Genomic DNA, 15,697 nt, shown 5'->3' with positions numbered 1-15,697 from the left:
TAGGTGCGGCATATCGTTCCCAGGTGATCACACCAACAGAAAGTGGCGGAGTCAAACCTGGTCTTAGCGGGAAGAGGCATGTCTTGCTCCAGTTCACCTTGAGGCCTGACACCGCCCCATACTGCGATAGCAAGGAAGTCGCTCCTTGTAAAGCCACCTCAGTATCTCTCAGGAAGAGGAGCAAATCATCCGCATACAGTGAGATATTATGCAGCCCATCATAGAGCTGCAGCCCTTGGTATGTCACTCCTGAACGTGCCTGAACCGCGAGTGGCTCTATCGCCAATGCAAATAGCAGTGGCGACAGCGAGCAGCCCTTCCTCGTCCCCCTCATCACCGGATACTGGTCGGAGATCACCTCCCCTAGTCGTACTCTGGCAGTGGCCGAAGAGTACAGCACTCTTGTGCAGTTACCTAATCGGTCACCCAGTCCGAATCGTTCCAGCGCCTTGTTCAGGAAAACCCATTCCAGGCTATCAACCGCCTTCTCTATGTCTATAGAGAGGACTGCTGGTGACCGCAGGTCATCATGGTCCTCAGCAATAACCCTCAAGAGTCGGCGTATTTTGGAAGCCGTGTTCCTAGTCTGTATGAATCCCGCCTGATCCGTATGCAACAGCGTAGTCATGTGCGGCAGGAGTCTGGTCGCCAGTATCTTGCAAAAAATTTTATAGTCCACCGTAAGCATGGATAATGGTCTATATGAAGCCACATCTAGGTCCTTCCGCCCAGGTTTCAGTAAGGGTATAATCAACGCCTCACGCATCGACCTAGGTAGCCGGCCGTCCTCCCCTGCTTCTTTGTAAACCTCCAACAACTGGGGTGCCAGAATATCAATATATTGTGCATAGAACTCGATAGGTAGACCATCAGGCCCTGGCGTTTTATTCCGGGCCATGTGTTTGATTGCGCTGCGGATCTCAGCCAGAGTTATATCTTGCCCCAGTAATTTTGACTGGTCCGCGTCCAATTGCGGCAGCGGGACCCCTGCAAGACATCTCTCTACGTCCATCTCATTACTATATAGAGATTCGTAATAGGCAAGGAACCGAGAAAGTACCTGAGCCTGCGAGTGGACCAATAGGCCAGTATCCGATTCTATTCTCATGATCGGGCCACTCTTCGGCAACGGATTTGCTAACTTAGCCAACAATGTACCGACCTTATCCCCCTCTGTATGAACTTTCGCCAAGTAGCTCTTATGATGAAAGCTGCGCAACCGCTTAACCTCAGCCTCGAGCATTTCCTTCGCCTCTAAGAGCTGCGCTTGCAGCATCGGCTGTTCAGGTCTCCGTTGTTCTAAATTCCTCAATTTCTTTTCCGCTTTCGCAACATCCTCAAGCACTGTCTTCCTAGTTCCTGAGTACTTACTAATACAGAGCCCCCTGATGACGACCTTAAAGGTGTCCCATTCAACTGCTCTCATGGTCGCCGTTCCCTGATTCTCCTGAAAATAATGTTCGATGCCCTCTCTTATATCCGTTCTGAAAACCAGATCCTCTAGAGTGTCTGGGCGCAACCGCCACGTCGGAATCGCCGACCGAACGCGCTGCCAGTTAATCGACATCAGCAACGGGTTGTGATCAGATATGGTTCCGGTAAGATAGGTATGTGCAGCCATGTGGGCGATTGGGTGGGAACAAAGAATTGCATCTATTCTGACATGAAGGTCATGTAGGGATGAATAGAAAGAATAATCCCTATCTCGAGGATGTTGCACCCGCCACACATCCATTAGCCCCCATCTTTCCTGCCAATCAGTTCTGTTTTTAGCCAATATCCGGACCGGCGTGTCAACCAGAGGAGGATGCAATCTGTCCATTTCTACGTCTGCAATTGCATTAAAATCCCCACCCACCATTGCTGGACCAGCCAAGTAAAGCGCCAGCATGCCTGACAAGTTATCCAAGAAACGAGCTTGGTCCAAATTTGGGGCATATACACTACATGGTACGATGTCCCTACCATACAATCTCCCTTCTACCGCTACATATCTGCCTTCTGGATCTAACACATGTCTCGTGGCCTGGAAAGGGAACCCACCCTCACCCATACAAGAACTCCTCTCGCAAACGCCGAATATGCTGTGCTGAACACCTGTCCCCTCCATCTACGCTGTAGCGCCTGACCTTCGGCTCTGGTAAGATGTGTCTGTTGTAGTAGAGCTATGTGGATACCTCTCCTCATTAAATAAGCATGAACCTTGTGGCGCCTAGTCATTGTGTGCAAACCTCTCACGTTCCATGTGATGCATTTCAGGTAATATCCCCATTGCATGAGCTTCGCAGTGTCCGCCCACACCACCAGTGGTCCCCCAAATACCAACATCCCATGTAACACCCATATCCCTCCCCCCAGAACAGGACCCAATATCAAGACATCAGCCCCCATCCAAACTTTACAACAATACACACAGTTCTATCCTGCAGTAGTCACTACAGGTTGCCTTAAGGGCAATAGAAGGGTAACTCGGCCCTGACGGGCAGCTGTGTTCGCCTGGGCCCCATCGCCCCAGATCCCATAGGGTAACATTCTATCATTGTTTGTGCCCAGGTGCCCCCAGGCGCGATAACACTAATGAGCAGTCCAAGTTGACTATTCAGTCTCCGAAGTTCACGCAGAGTGGCTATTCGTTCAACATTCCTTCTGCCGTATTTGGTGTGACCACAGGACCTCTATTGCTGTCTGTTTCAGAGAACTCCGTGTCGGACCTCCTTTTATCTTCATCTGATTCTGTTCCCACTGCTGACTCAGGTCAATGTGAACCGGTTATCTCCGCTGTCGCTGCTACTGCTCCCTACCTATCCATCGCCATTTGAGCCAGCTGCTGCTTCTGCAGGTGTTTATTCCTTTTCCGGAGACATTGGGATTTACGCATTTGAGACTGTTTAGGAGGCTCAGTGAGATCCTTAGCCCTACGATCTGTGCCCACTCTATATGTCTCAAGCCATGCCCTCGCTTCATCAGGTGTCAGGAAGAACTGGGTTGTGTCGTCCACAATCACTCGCAATTTTGCCGGGAAGATCAGCGAATACTGGATCTCCTCCTCCCTGAGCTCTTTATTAATTGCGAGAAAGGAGGCCCTGCGTCTTTGTATGTCCTGGGTGTAGTCCGGGTTTTGAGTGGTCCGTACGTAGGAGCCCCAGCCCCGTCGCAACCTGGGCAATGTCTTGCTGCAATGCATCCTTCGCCGCCGCTATGGCTTCCAGGATTTTATCAAGGTGTTGACGCAGCCCTATTTCCGACATCGCTTCCTCCGGCCCACCTCCTGCACCAAGAGTGTTATCCTGTCCCATAGCCTCCTCTTTCTTATTCTTTGGTTTCATCTCGTTTGGCAGGTTGTTACTCTGTCCAGTACAATTACTACTTCCTGCGCAATAAACCCCAAGATCTTCCACATGGACTAATATTATGAGTATTACGAGCCTGGCCGGATTCAATCACCGTGGTTACTCCACTTCCATGAGCCCCCACTACTGCTGGCTTGACACAACAAGGAGTTACCAGTAGTCAGTTCCCGGCAACAGTACCGCAACCCTGCAGCCACTCCAATCCGGAGCAATAATCTCCTCTACTCCGTTGAGGTAGCCCATGGTCCCCTATTTACTCCCAGTCACTCCAGTAGGTGGAACGCGGTCCCTATCACGGTGCGTACGTAGCGGCCCTCAGTGGCGTGTTCTCCGTTCGGCAGTCCACCTCATATTCTGTGCGTCCGATTCCTGCTTATTGCTCACTTTCAAGCATGCAGTTGCCCCCTTGCTATGCTCTCAGGACGTGAGCTGCGGAGTATGCTGGGTCCGGTCCGCAATTCCTCAGCCCTCTGTTCTGTAGCCGCCTTGGGTTTGCCCCTATCAGTCTTTGCCATCAGGTGCGTGCCCCTGCCCCCGCTCATGCGGCGTCCCCACCTCCGCAGTGCCGGGTGCAGGCCCGCTCTACCACACTTACCGGGCACTTTCACCAGGCATCACCTTCAGCCGTTTATCATTCCTTCCCGCCAATGGGATCTCGGTCCCTCAGCTGTCCCAATGGAGTCACTCAGGGCCTCTGGGGTTCACAGGTGCCTCGCTATTAGACCCGCGAGTACTTCGCCATTCAGGTGGGCCTCCCAGCGTTCTCCCGGTTCTCGGTGCCGGTGTCCCTGCAAGTATTTAAGGGGTTTGCACTCCGGTCCCAGCTCCGCCGCACCGCCAATTGCTCATCACGGCACCAGTCCTCGGCGTCAGGGACGGGTCAGTCGAGGATCAAACCGCTCTCTGGCCCCCATCTTAGGGCCTGGGTCTGCTCTGGAGCACTGCGGGCATCTCGGGGATCAAGGCCTCTGCTCGCCAGTATCGCTGTGCACTTGTGAGGAACGCCCAATTGTGCACTACGGGGCTCAGCACTCCCAATACGCCCACTCACCGTGTGTATCTGCTGCCCCGCTCGCCCGGCTCGACCTCACTCGCCATCCACCGCCGCCATCTTGCTGCTCCACCTCAGGTCGCCCCAGTAGCACAATCCGCGCCGGGGTCGCGCTGGGACCTCCGATTGTCGCAATGTCGGTCGGGTTCACAAGCCCTGGCGTTCCGACACTCGCCCGTTCAATTTTATGATGTTTCAGGAGTTTTAGCAGGATATTAATTGGTATCGGGCATGGAGCTATCAGCTCACGCCGCCTCTCCCATCGGCGCTCAAGCCACGCCCCCGCAATCAAAACTATCCATACCCGGTGTTGCTCCAAGACCCCCCAAGCCCCCCCAAACACCAGGAACCCCCCAAACAGCCCCCCGAAAACAAGGAAGTGAGCAAAAACGGAAAAACTTTTTCACCATGGATTTGGTCCAAAACACTTGATTCCGATATTAGACCTTCCTAGCTATGCCCCCAGACCCCTGCAGCCACCAGCAAAAAAGCAGAACACCCCCAAACAGGCAAAAAGCAAGAATGCAAAAACTCATACTTAGAAAAATTTCAGCCAACCAGTCAACATCGGTCCAAACGCGCTCTGCAGCTGGGCCCTAACTCCTCTTTCCCACCATGGATTTTTTTCAAATCACTTGCAATCAAAATTATGCTATCCCAGCAGTGCTCCCAGACCCCCAGACCCTCTCCCACAAATCTAGAACACCCCCAAACAGCCCCCCAAAAACACGCAATACTGCTAGGCTCAGTTTAAATTGTACCAAAACGTTGTCTGCAACTAGGCCCAAACCCCCCTTTTCCACCATGGATTTTCTTCAAACCACTCGCAATCAAAATTAGAATATACCAGCAGTGCTCCCAGCCTCCCGACTCACCCCCACAAATCTAGAACACCCCCAAATAGCCCCCCAAAAACATGCAATACTGGTATATTCAAAACATGGCAAATTGCGCTGTTCACAAAACATTGCTGTTTTCAGCACTTCCACTACTTCGATCCTCTTGAAACGTACCTGGACAGTCAATTGTTCCAGCGATTCACAAGAATCTCAGCAAGGCAGAACAAAATCGAACCACTGTCTCTTTGAAGAAGAAGAAAAAGAAGGTATACGACTAGTTTTCACTTAGTTTTCACCCAAACACACGCGCCTGCAAAACACCCAAAAAGGCCAAAATTCTGCCAATTCTAGACCAAAGAACACCAAACCCCCCTAAAACCTTGCCAAAATCATTATGAACAAGCCTGCATTGGGCCCGAGCCCTAGACTCAGAGTGAACCATACCAACTTAAACCCAAAAACCCTAGTAAATCGCACTGAACCCTAAACCCTAGATATGCTTTGTCTGTCTGTGTCAAAGAGCCTAGGTATGCTAAATCAGGAGGATGCTTCACTCAGTGGTGCCTGCCTTGACCGTCTGCATGGCCCTGCCTCAAGCATGGGCCACAAATCGGTTCCGCTCAAGAATTTGCGATTTTTCAGTAATTTCGCAAGATTTGCGAAATACCGAAAAACAGCACATTTTGAAAACATAACGGATGTTTGGCCCAAGCTTGAGGCAGTGCCATGCAGACGGTCAAGGCAGGCACCACTGAGTGAAGCAACCTGATGTAGCATACCTAGGCTCTTTGTCAGACAGACAAAGCATATCTAATTGTATGCAGCAAGCCACATAGCCCCAATTTTACATGAACTGCTGTCTGGAGTGGACTTTGCCTGGCATAACAACAACAGTACACTGCCTCGCCCTCGACCACTACATACCACGAATAGACAGACATGTAGTTCTGCTGTAGTAGTTGTTGTAGACAGGTTTACCTATTTGCCACTCACGAATTGGCCATAGTTGTTCCGTAAACCCAACCGACGCTGATGATCCATCCATCCCAGTGAGTGACTCTAAAGAAAAAAGATCTATTATTTAATCAATCATCATGGTATATTGGAAAGTGAGTCCGCTCCAAGGACATTTTGCATATTGTGAAATGCAACATAGTGGCCCCTGAATTTGAAGTACAATTTGAATTAAACAAGGTAAAAAAAACAGAGTAGTTGACATGAGTTACAATTACTGTGTAAAAGATTAAATAATAAGTAAGACAAGGCATATGATTCATCATTTCATGCACAAAAAAAACAGCATTTGGTTTCATCAGAGCCAGACAGCCATTGCTGTCCACTGCATGCCATCTTCTCAATTATTCATTACCTGTTCTACTTTTTGTCTGCATCTTCTTCGGAAAGTGGGGGCCCACAGGGTAGCCTTTCCTGTCAATATCAGAAGTAAGTCTGTCAGCAATCAGCAAGCATGTAGTCAGTCAGTAATTGCAGTCCCTTTTGAGGGGACTTGTCGTAATCCATCCATCTGCCTTGAGGGAAATGGATAGGGGGAGTCTAGAGGAGGAGCATAGAGGAGCATGATTGAGTTGTGAACTTGTGAACCTCAGGAATGCAGACTGCGGCACCTTCAAATCAATAAGGAATATAAGATGGAGACAGTGCTGCTGATGGTCTTGTTGTGATTAGGTGATTAAAGTTTTGTTGTGGTAAAAGTTGCAAAACAAAGAAAGACACACAGGAATAAAAGTGAATAAGGACGAAAAAAAGGAAATCATTTTCAGAGCTCGGTGTCAGGGAAGTAGAGCTCGTCCTCAAACTCCATGAATTGAGACGGGAGTAGGTCAGGTAACAGAGAAGAACTTCCGTCACCTAAGTTGGTGTCCTCTTCTTCCTGCGTGCATTCAAGTACTTTGTAATCTGGTGGTATGAAGTGCTGATTCATCTTGATCAGTGTTAACCTCTCCACATTTTTGGCCGAGAGGCGGGTCCTTTTTGAAGTTACAATGGCACCAGCAGCACTGAAAACACGTTCAGAAGACACGCTTGCGAGTGGGTAAGACAAATAATTTAGAGCCAGGCTGGTGATCAGTGGCCATAGAGCCAATTTCCTGTACCAATACAGCAATGGGTTCTTATTAACAAAGACCTCTGTTGGGTCATCCAGATAGGCCTGCACCATCGACTCAAGGTTCTCCACGGTTGCTCCACTTTGCGTACCATCTGTGGCCTTTGCAGCACTGGAACAAGCAAACCCTTGATGAGTTAGCCAATCCGCTTCCGACAATATTATGGCTGGGCCTGGTGCAGGTGAGGATGATGATACGGTTGCTGCTCGTGTCGTTAACGGCTGTGAGGGAAAGTGATTCCCTTCGCCCACAGATTCAGAAGTGGAACTTGACGCCGGATGGCCTGCTGATTCAGTTAGACTTCTGCCCGCTCCTTGAATTTTCTGCCGATCTTTTTCGAACCGAGTGGCTGACACAGCTAGCCAATGTTTGTACTTTGAAACATCTGCTTCATCAAAAGGAATGAATGCTTTGCTGGCCACTGCCTTTTTGTACTGTGGATCCAGAATAGTGGCACAAATGTAATGTTGTTCTGTATGTATGTTTTTAAGCCTTTCATTGGCAACTAGGTGGCTTAATAACCTCTCCGCCAACTGATATGCGTCTTGCTTTTCACCAGCATCTCTGAACGTTGAAGACACCGCCTTCAGTTGGTGCTCTAGCATGACCAACAATGGGATAGTTTTGCCCAAAGAACAGTCCTCCCTGCTGACTTCAAGCGTGAAGACCTCAAAAGGACGAAGCATGTCTGTCAGGCTTTTAACTAGCTTCCATTGCTCCAACTCTAGCCTCATGTCTTTCAAAGTAGAACCTAGTCGAAAGACATACTCATTGATTACCATGCACTGCTCAGACAGATGCTCAAGCATGTAAAAGGTTGAGTTCCAACGTGTTGCCACCTCCTGGATGAGTCCTTTGACTGGCACTTTACGTTCATGTTGAATGCCCCTCAGCTGCTTCCGGGCCTTAAAAGAATGGCTGAAATGTGTGCAGATTCTTCGGCAGGTGGTCAGTAGTAAGCATGGGCTGAAAATTTGTTCCGCCCGCGGAATTTGCGGATTTCCGTGATTTCGCGATCCGCGAATCTCGCGAAATCGGGGTAAAATCCGCGAATCAGCGGGACGAATTTTCAGCCAAGCACTTACAGGTTTACAGCAGCAGGTGCAAAAGTTGAAGCAAATTTTTTGTAACCTTTTACAAAAGGGTTACAAAGAAATTAACTTCAACTTGGGCACCTGCTGCTGTAAGCCTGTAAGAGCTTCCTGGCGCCTCGTTGCCTACTTGCAACTATTCTCTGACCCTGCTCTGACCCTTGAAGCAGGGTCAGAGAATAGTTACAAGTAGGCAATGAGGTGCCTGCCACGAAAACAGGAAGCACTGAGATATAAAAATAAGCATTTGCAATGCAATAGGTCTTTCATTAGGAAAGTTTGAGCTATTGCTCTTGTAAATGACAATTTATTTCATTTATGTGTTGGTTTTGAAAATAGCTAAATTAATAGCTTTGTCATTTACAATGCCAATATTTATAACTTTTGCAAATGTGACACCTATAGCATTTGTAATGCAACATGTTTTGTATTTACATGACTTAGATGTATTGATATTACAAATTACACTGGCTTTTAATTTTTAAAAATAATTAATACTTAAATAAAAGTGATTTTAATTTATAATGGAAATAGCTTAAACTTTTGTAAATAACTTTTGTGAAGATTATGTTCAGTGTATTTTATTGTGACGAAAATCCAAGAACAGAAGTGAAATATTAACATCTTTTTGTGACATTTGTAATAAAGCTTGAAACATTGAGAGAACATATTTGAACCAGTTGTTTTTGAATGGTTGCGCAGATTGATGTTGGGGTGGCGCTGAGTGGTGCTGTGGTAGTGCTGAGTGGTGCAGTTGTGATGCTGAGTGGTGCTGTGATGGTGCTGAGTGATACTGGGATGGTGCTGAGTGATGCTGGGGTGGTGCTGAGTGGTGCTGTGGTGGTGCTGAGTGATGCTGTGGTGGTGCTGAGTGATGCTGTACTGGTGCTGAGTGGTGCTGTGGTGGTGCTGAGTGATAATGTGGTGGAGCTGAGTGATGCTGTGGTGGTGCTGAGTGATGCTGTGGTGATGCTGAGTGGTGCTGTGGTGGTGCTGAGTGGTGCTGTGGTGGTGCTGAGTGATGCTGTGGTGGTGCTGAGTGGTGCTGTGGTGGCGCTGAGTGATGCTGTAGTGGCGCTGAGTGATGCTGTGGTGACGCTGAGTGGTGCTGTGGTGGTGCTGAGTGGTGCTGTGGTGGTGCTGAGTGATGCTGTGGTGGTGCTGAGTGGTGCTGAGTGGTGCTGAGGTCTTGCTGAGTGATGGTGCGGTGGTGCTGAGTGGTGCTGTGGTGGTGCTGAGTGGTGCTGTAGCGGTGCTGAGTGATAATGTGGTGGTGCTGAGTGATGCTGTGGTGGTGCTGAGTGGTGCTGTGGTGGTGCTGAGTGATGCTGTGGTGAGGCTGAGTGGTGCTGTGGTGGTGCTGAGTGGTGCTGTGGTGGTGCTGAGTGATGCTGTGGTGGTGCTGAGTGGTGCTGAGTGGTGCTGAGGTCTTGCTGAGTGATGGTGCGGTGGTGCTGAGTGGTGCTGTGGTGGTGCTGAGTGGTGCTGTAGCGGTGCTGAGTGATAATGTGGTGGTGCTGAGTGATGCTGTGGTGGTGCTGAGTGGTGCTGTGGTGGTGCTGAGTGATGCTGTGGTGAGGCTGAGTGGTGCTGTGGTGGTGCTGAGTTGTGCTGTAGTGGTGCTGAGTGATGCTGTGCTGGTGCTGAGTGATGCTGTGGTGGTGCTGAGTGGTGCTGTGGTGGTGCTGAGTGATAATGTGGTGGCGCTGAGTGATGCTGTGGTGGTGCTGAGTGATGCTGTGGTGGTGCTGAGTGATGCTGTGGTGGCGCTGAGTGGTGCTGTGGTGGTGCTGAGTGATAATGTGGTGGTGCTGCATGATAATGTGGTGGTGCTGAGAGATGCTGGGATAGCGCTGAGTGATGATGTGGTGATGCAGAGGGCAGAAAGGCACAAAAAGCAGTCTAACAAAGGGCAGAAGGGCAGAAAAACAAGGGAAACGTGTCTAACAGAGGGCAGAAGGGCACAAAAAAACAGTCTAACACAGCACAGAAGGGCAGAAAAACAAGGGAAAAACGAGTCTAACAGAGGGCAGAAGGGCACAAAAAACGAGTCTAACAGGGGGCAGAAAGGCACAAAAACGAGTCTAACAAAGGGCAAATGGCACAAAAAACGAGTCTAACAGAGGGCAGAAGGGCAGAAAAACAAGGGAATAACAGAGGTCAGAAGGGCACAAAAAACGAGTCTAACAGAGGGCAGAAGGGCGGAAAAACAAGGGAAAAATGAGTCTAACAGAGGGCAGAAGGGCACAAAAAACGAGTCTAATAGGGGGCAGAAGGGCAGAAAAACAAGGGAAAAACGAGTCTAACAGAGGGCAGAAGGACAGAAAAACAAGGGAAAAACGAGTCTAACAAAGGGCAGAAGGGCACAAAAAACGAGTCTAACAGGGGGCAGAATGAATCCCGCCCTGCGTGTTTGTCCACGAAGATGCCACCGTTTTGTGCAATACCTCTACTCAACTGGAGTACTTTCTACTGTCTAATCAGTAAGTGCTCCCTTGTTGGCTAAATGCATAGGGGCAGATTTACAATAACTGGCGCATCCCTAGGGATGCGCCAGTTATTGTGCGCCGCAGCTCCACCACCCATGGTCCGCCGCATTTACAATGCGGCGCACCATGTGGCAAAAACAGCACAGATGCGTGACGCAGCTCCAGCAATGCTCTGGGGGGCCCTATCTCCCCAATGCTACATCAAGCCTTGCGCAGGGTTTTGACGCAGCATTGGCCTAAAAGTGACTGAGTGAAATCTTGTAGATTTCACTCAGCCACTTTTAGGAGGCATTCCTGCGCAGGAACGCCCTCCCCTGCGCCGGAACGCCTCCTGATGGCGCAGGGCTTTACAACGTGATGCATCTCTCAGATGCGTCACGTTGTTAATACCCAGCACCATGGCGCATCTTTTGTGCTGCTGCTGCATCACAAAAGTGACGCAACTGTGGCGCAAAAGAGGCGCAAGTGGCTTGTAAATCTGCCCCATAGTGCTTTTACTACACTGTAGCTGCGTAAAGGGTCAGAAGATGTGTCTCCAGTGACCATGTGTGCCTGTTAAGCATGAGCGAATTTTGCGGATCTCGCGTTCGCGAAGTTTGCGGATTTGCGGATTCGCAATCCGCAAAATCCGCGAATTCCCGCGAATTTGCGGATTTTTTTTTTTTTGTGTTCGCCCGTGTTTCTGCCAGTTCGCGAGGGTTTTGTACACTTTCGCAAATTGCGAACTTATCTGTCGGGTCGCAAGTTTCGCGAACTTGTTGTTTCTACGTGTCCAGCCTGTTTGGGACACTCTTCTTCATCACTGCCACTCTCTGTCACCACTGCCACTCTCTGACTACTCATGCCACCCTCTGGCCCACCCATGCCACCCTCTGTTTCATCACCACACCCTCTGGTTGTCCAGTGTACATTATTTTCGGCAAAGCAAAGCACACCTTCCCTGCCTCAAGTGACCTGAATTAATTTGGGGCTGATTAATGTGTCACAGAATATTTTTTTAGCTGGCACCTGCTTCCTTAGTGCGCCCTGATTAGTGATCTTTTGCACTTGCTAAGTGCTTTCATTGTTGCAAAATTAGTTACAACACCTGCCCTGCCCCAACTGACAATAATGAATTAGGGGCTGATTAATGGATTTTAACTTCCAGCCTGGCTCCTGCTTGTCTCCCTTAGCTGTAATTCAGGACCTTTGTGGCATATGTGTAACTATTCTGAGGTTCAGAGCAGGGTCACATAATAGTTTCAACTGGCAACTGAACTCTGTAGGGGCCCCTCAGGAAGCACTACAGGAAATGGCTACTAATGATGAGCCTGAACTTTTGAACCTGGTAAGTAGTTACTTTCAGTTTTGCTAAGATCGTATTTCTGCAATTTTGCACTTATTCGCGGGGCGCGAACTCACGCGAACTCACGCGAACAGTGCGAGCAGTGCGAGCAAAATCCGCTGCTCGCGGATTTGCGGATTTTGCGGGAGATTCGCAAATCTCGCGGATTGCGGATTTCCCGAAAATCCGCAAAATCCGCGAGCGGAACGGATTTTCCGCCCATGCCTAGTGCCTGTGCCTGTGTTACAGGCACACATGGTCACTGGAGACACATCTTCTGGCCCTCTACGCAGCTGCAGTGTAGTAAAAGCAATATACATTTACCCAATGAGGGAACACTAACTGGATTAGCCAGTAGAAAGTACTCCAGGGCAAATCGCAAAAAAATCCGCGATTTCGCAGGAAAATTCGTGAATTTGTGATTTTTTTTGTGATTTTGCGGGGAAATTCGAATTTGCAAATTTCACCCATGCTTAGTCAGTAACTTCCTGACTGTGTTTTCATTTTTCAAGAAATCTTGCACCACGATGTTAATACTGTGCGCCAAACACGGCACTCTGAAATAGTCACCTTGCTGCATGGCCTTAACTATATTACTGCCATTATCCGTGGAAACATAACCAACTATGCGATTTCTTGCATGCAGCCATTCAGAGACCTTACTATTAAACTCCTCCAAAATGCTTTTTGCAGTATGAGATTTCGCCATGGCAAACATGGCTAATGTTGCATGTTTCCGAGTAGCTTGAAAAAGTGTGTCCAGGTCAACAACTGCCCTTGACTTGTCTCTAACCCCTGCAAAAGAGACCCAGTGTGCAGTGATGCACATGTAATCAAGAGCTTGGCAACTGGTCCACAGGTCTGTTGTCAAGTGGATAGTGTGAACAGCACTCTTCTGCAAAGCTGCCCCAATCACCTCCACACATCTTGATGTAGTGCTGGAACCGCAACTCTGGCAAAATAGGACCGGCTAGGAACCTTCCATTTAGGGCAGACTGTTGCCACTAATTCTAGAAACCCCACCCCTTCCACGAAAGAAAAAGGGAGAAGGTCCAGCGCTAGCATTTTTGCCAGCTTTGCGTTATACAGAAGTATAGGTTGGGTGGTTGCGTTTAAATGGGCTTCCGACCAAAACATGCTTCTAATGGTGGGCTGGACCGTTTTACGTGATGATGATGATGATGATGCAGACTTCAAACCAGTTAGGCTCATTGATGGACTCTTTTGCATTGGTGTCTGTCCCAGACTCTTAGTGTGCCTCATACATGTTGCAGGGGTAGAGGGCGTGGGCGCTACCACTGAAGTGCTGCTGCCAGGGGTACTGGGTGTACCAGAAAAAATGTCACTCGATTCTTGACTTCCCCCCTGCACAATCAACCCCTCGTCAGCATTAGATGCAATGTGAATGGATACATTTGGATCAGTTCTACTTTGTTGGGCTTCTTCGATCTTACTTAGGTGCGAATACCACTGGATAGGGTGGTGTTGTTTGAGATGACCTCTCTGGCCTCCGGTCCCAAGCTTTCCCCGACTAACGGATACTTTACAAATCGAACAAACTACCATGTTTTTTGCCTTTGCGCTAACAGTAAAGAAGTCCCAAACTGGGGACTGGTGATGTCTGCTGGTGGGGGAGGTTCTACTTTGACTTTCAATGCCAGATGAAGTGGAGGATGGGCGTGGCTGAATTTGTTTCTGTTGTTCACTTACAGCACCACTACTTGAGGTCGAGCTGGATGGAGGTCCCTGCCGGCCCTTCTGACTAAAAAAGATGGAAGCTGTAGGTCGTGTTGGTGTTGTAGTTAACTGCGTTGGTGGTGGTACCAGTGCAACGCCGCCCACATCCCGCTCAGCAGCCATTTGGGATAGGGTCAAAATGTCTGTCTGCTGCATGCCCGCTGAGGATGGAGTGATGACTGTAATGACTGGGTCATCGTCAGACTGTTCATCAGCAGCAGAAGACACCACTTCTTGTTCGTCGTCATCACACATAAGTTGAAGCCTTGCAGGAACCTTCCTATTAGGCTTAGCTACCTTTGTCGGCTCATGGCGTGCCTCACTCTCTGGCTGCATTTGTGGGTTCCAATCAGGATCAAGGTCATCAGAATGAAGGGGGCTTGAAGAAGAACTTGTAGTAGTAGTAGCCCTCCTTGAACTTTTTCTTGCTGGGGATCTGGAAGACAATGGATCATCCTCAGGAAGAGTGGCTTCCTCGGATGATAACGCTTGAATATCAATTTCCTGATGTGCCCCTACTTCTGGAGGAACAAGCGGTGTAGGCAGTTGTGCCGCTCCATGAACCTCTAGTTGCACCTCTCCATGCACCTGTCCATGCACCCTCCTTGCGTCTCTACTTGCACCTCTCCTTGCGGCTCTTCTTGCGGCTCTCCTTGCGCCTCTCCTTGCGCCTCTCCTTGCCCCTGTACTTGCGCTTGTACTAGTTGCAACTGTGGTTGTCATTTGCGCTTGTGGTTGTTGAACACTCGTCAGCTGAGGTACACCCAGCGTTGATTGGATGGTACTTTCTTGTGATGAGCCAAGATCACGGGTCGATGGTGATTGAACAACCAAAGTTGCTGCCGCAGCAGCACTCATGTTCTTGGACCTAACTTGGCGTGGTGGCACTGGGCCCAATGAAGCGGAGGTGCTGCTTCCAGCTTGGTCCCCGGCGGACACCGCTGCTGCTGCAGGTGTATTTTTTTTTTTCTCACACACCAGTCTCCTTGGTGGGTGGTGCCACTTGCTTCTTCTGCTCCTTCTTACTGGCAGTGGCACTGGCAACTTTTTTCGCTGAGGTGCTACAGCCACCTTTCTTTGGGGCCATCTTCTTCAGATGTCAGAACAGCAGGCTGCAGTTACACAAGTTGCAGAGTTGTCTTGTCTGTGGCCACATGTGACGTCACGTGACGTTGTGCTGCACACACCGCTGCAGGACTTCTTCCTGGCACTGGTGGTTCTCTTGTGCACCTAAAAGCAATGGAAGCCAGAGGAACATCAGTTATAGACCCCAAAAAGTCGAAAAACGCACAAAAATCACCACAATCCAATGCCATCCATGCCCTCAATGATGTTTAAATTCAAGACACCCCACAGAAAGACTAGGCCCATGCAACACTGAGTACCCCCGGGCATAATAGTTGAAAGCAAGGCAAACTGGGTGCAGGCCTGAGCACACTGCCTGGCTACAAAATAGCCCCTTGACCCCCACCACATGGCCAGGCCCTGCCTGTCCCAGGCCTCAAAATGGCCCCCACCCACATGGCCAGTTCCCAACAACGCCCCAAAAAGTCGAAAAACACTAAAAAATCACCACAATCCAATGCCATCCATGCCCTCAATGTTTAAATTCAAGACACCCCACAGAAAGACTAGGCCCATGCACCACTGAGTACCCCTGGGCATAATGGTTGAAAGCAAGGCAAACGGG

Source organism: Lissotriton vulgaris, chromosome 2_1 (genome assembly GCF_964263255.1).
Source record: "Lissotriton vulgaris chromosome 2_1, aLisVul1.2, whole genome shotgun sequence".
NCBI lineage: Eukaryota > Metazoa > Chordata > Amphibia > Caudata > Salamandridae > Lissotriton > Lissotriton vulgaris.
This window is presented reverse-complemented; position numbering follows the sequence as displayed.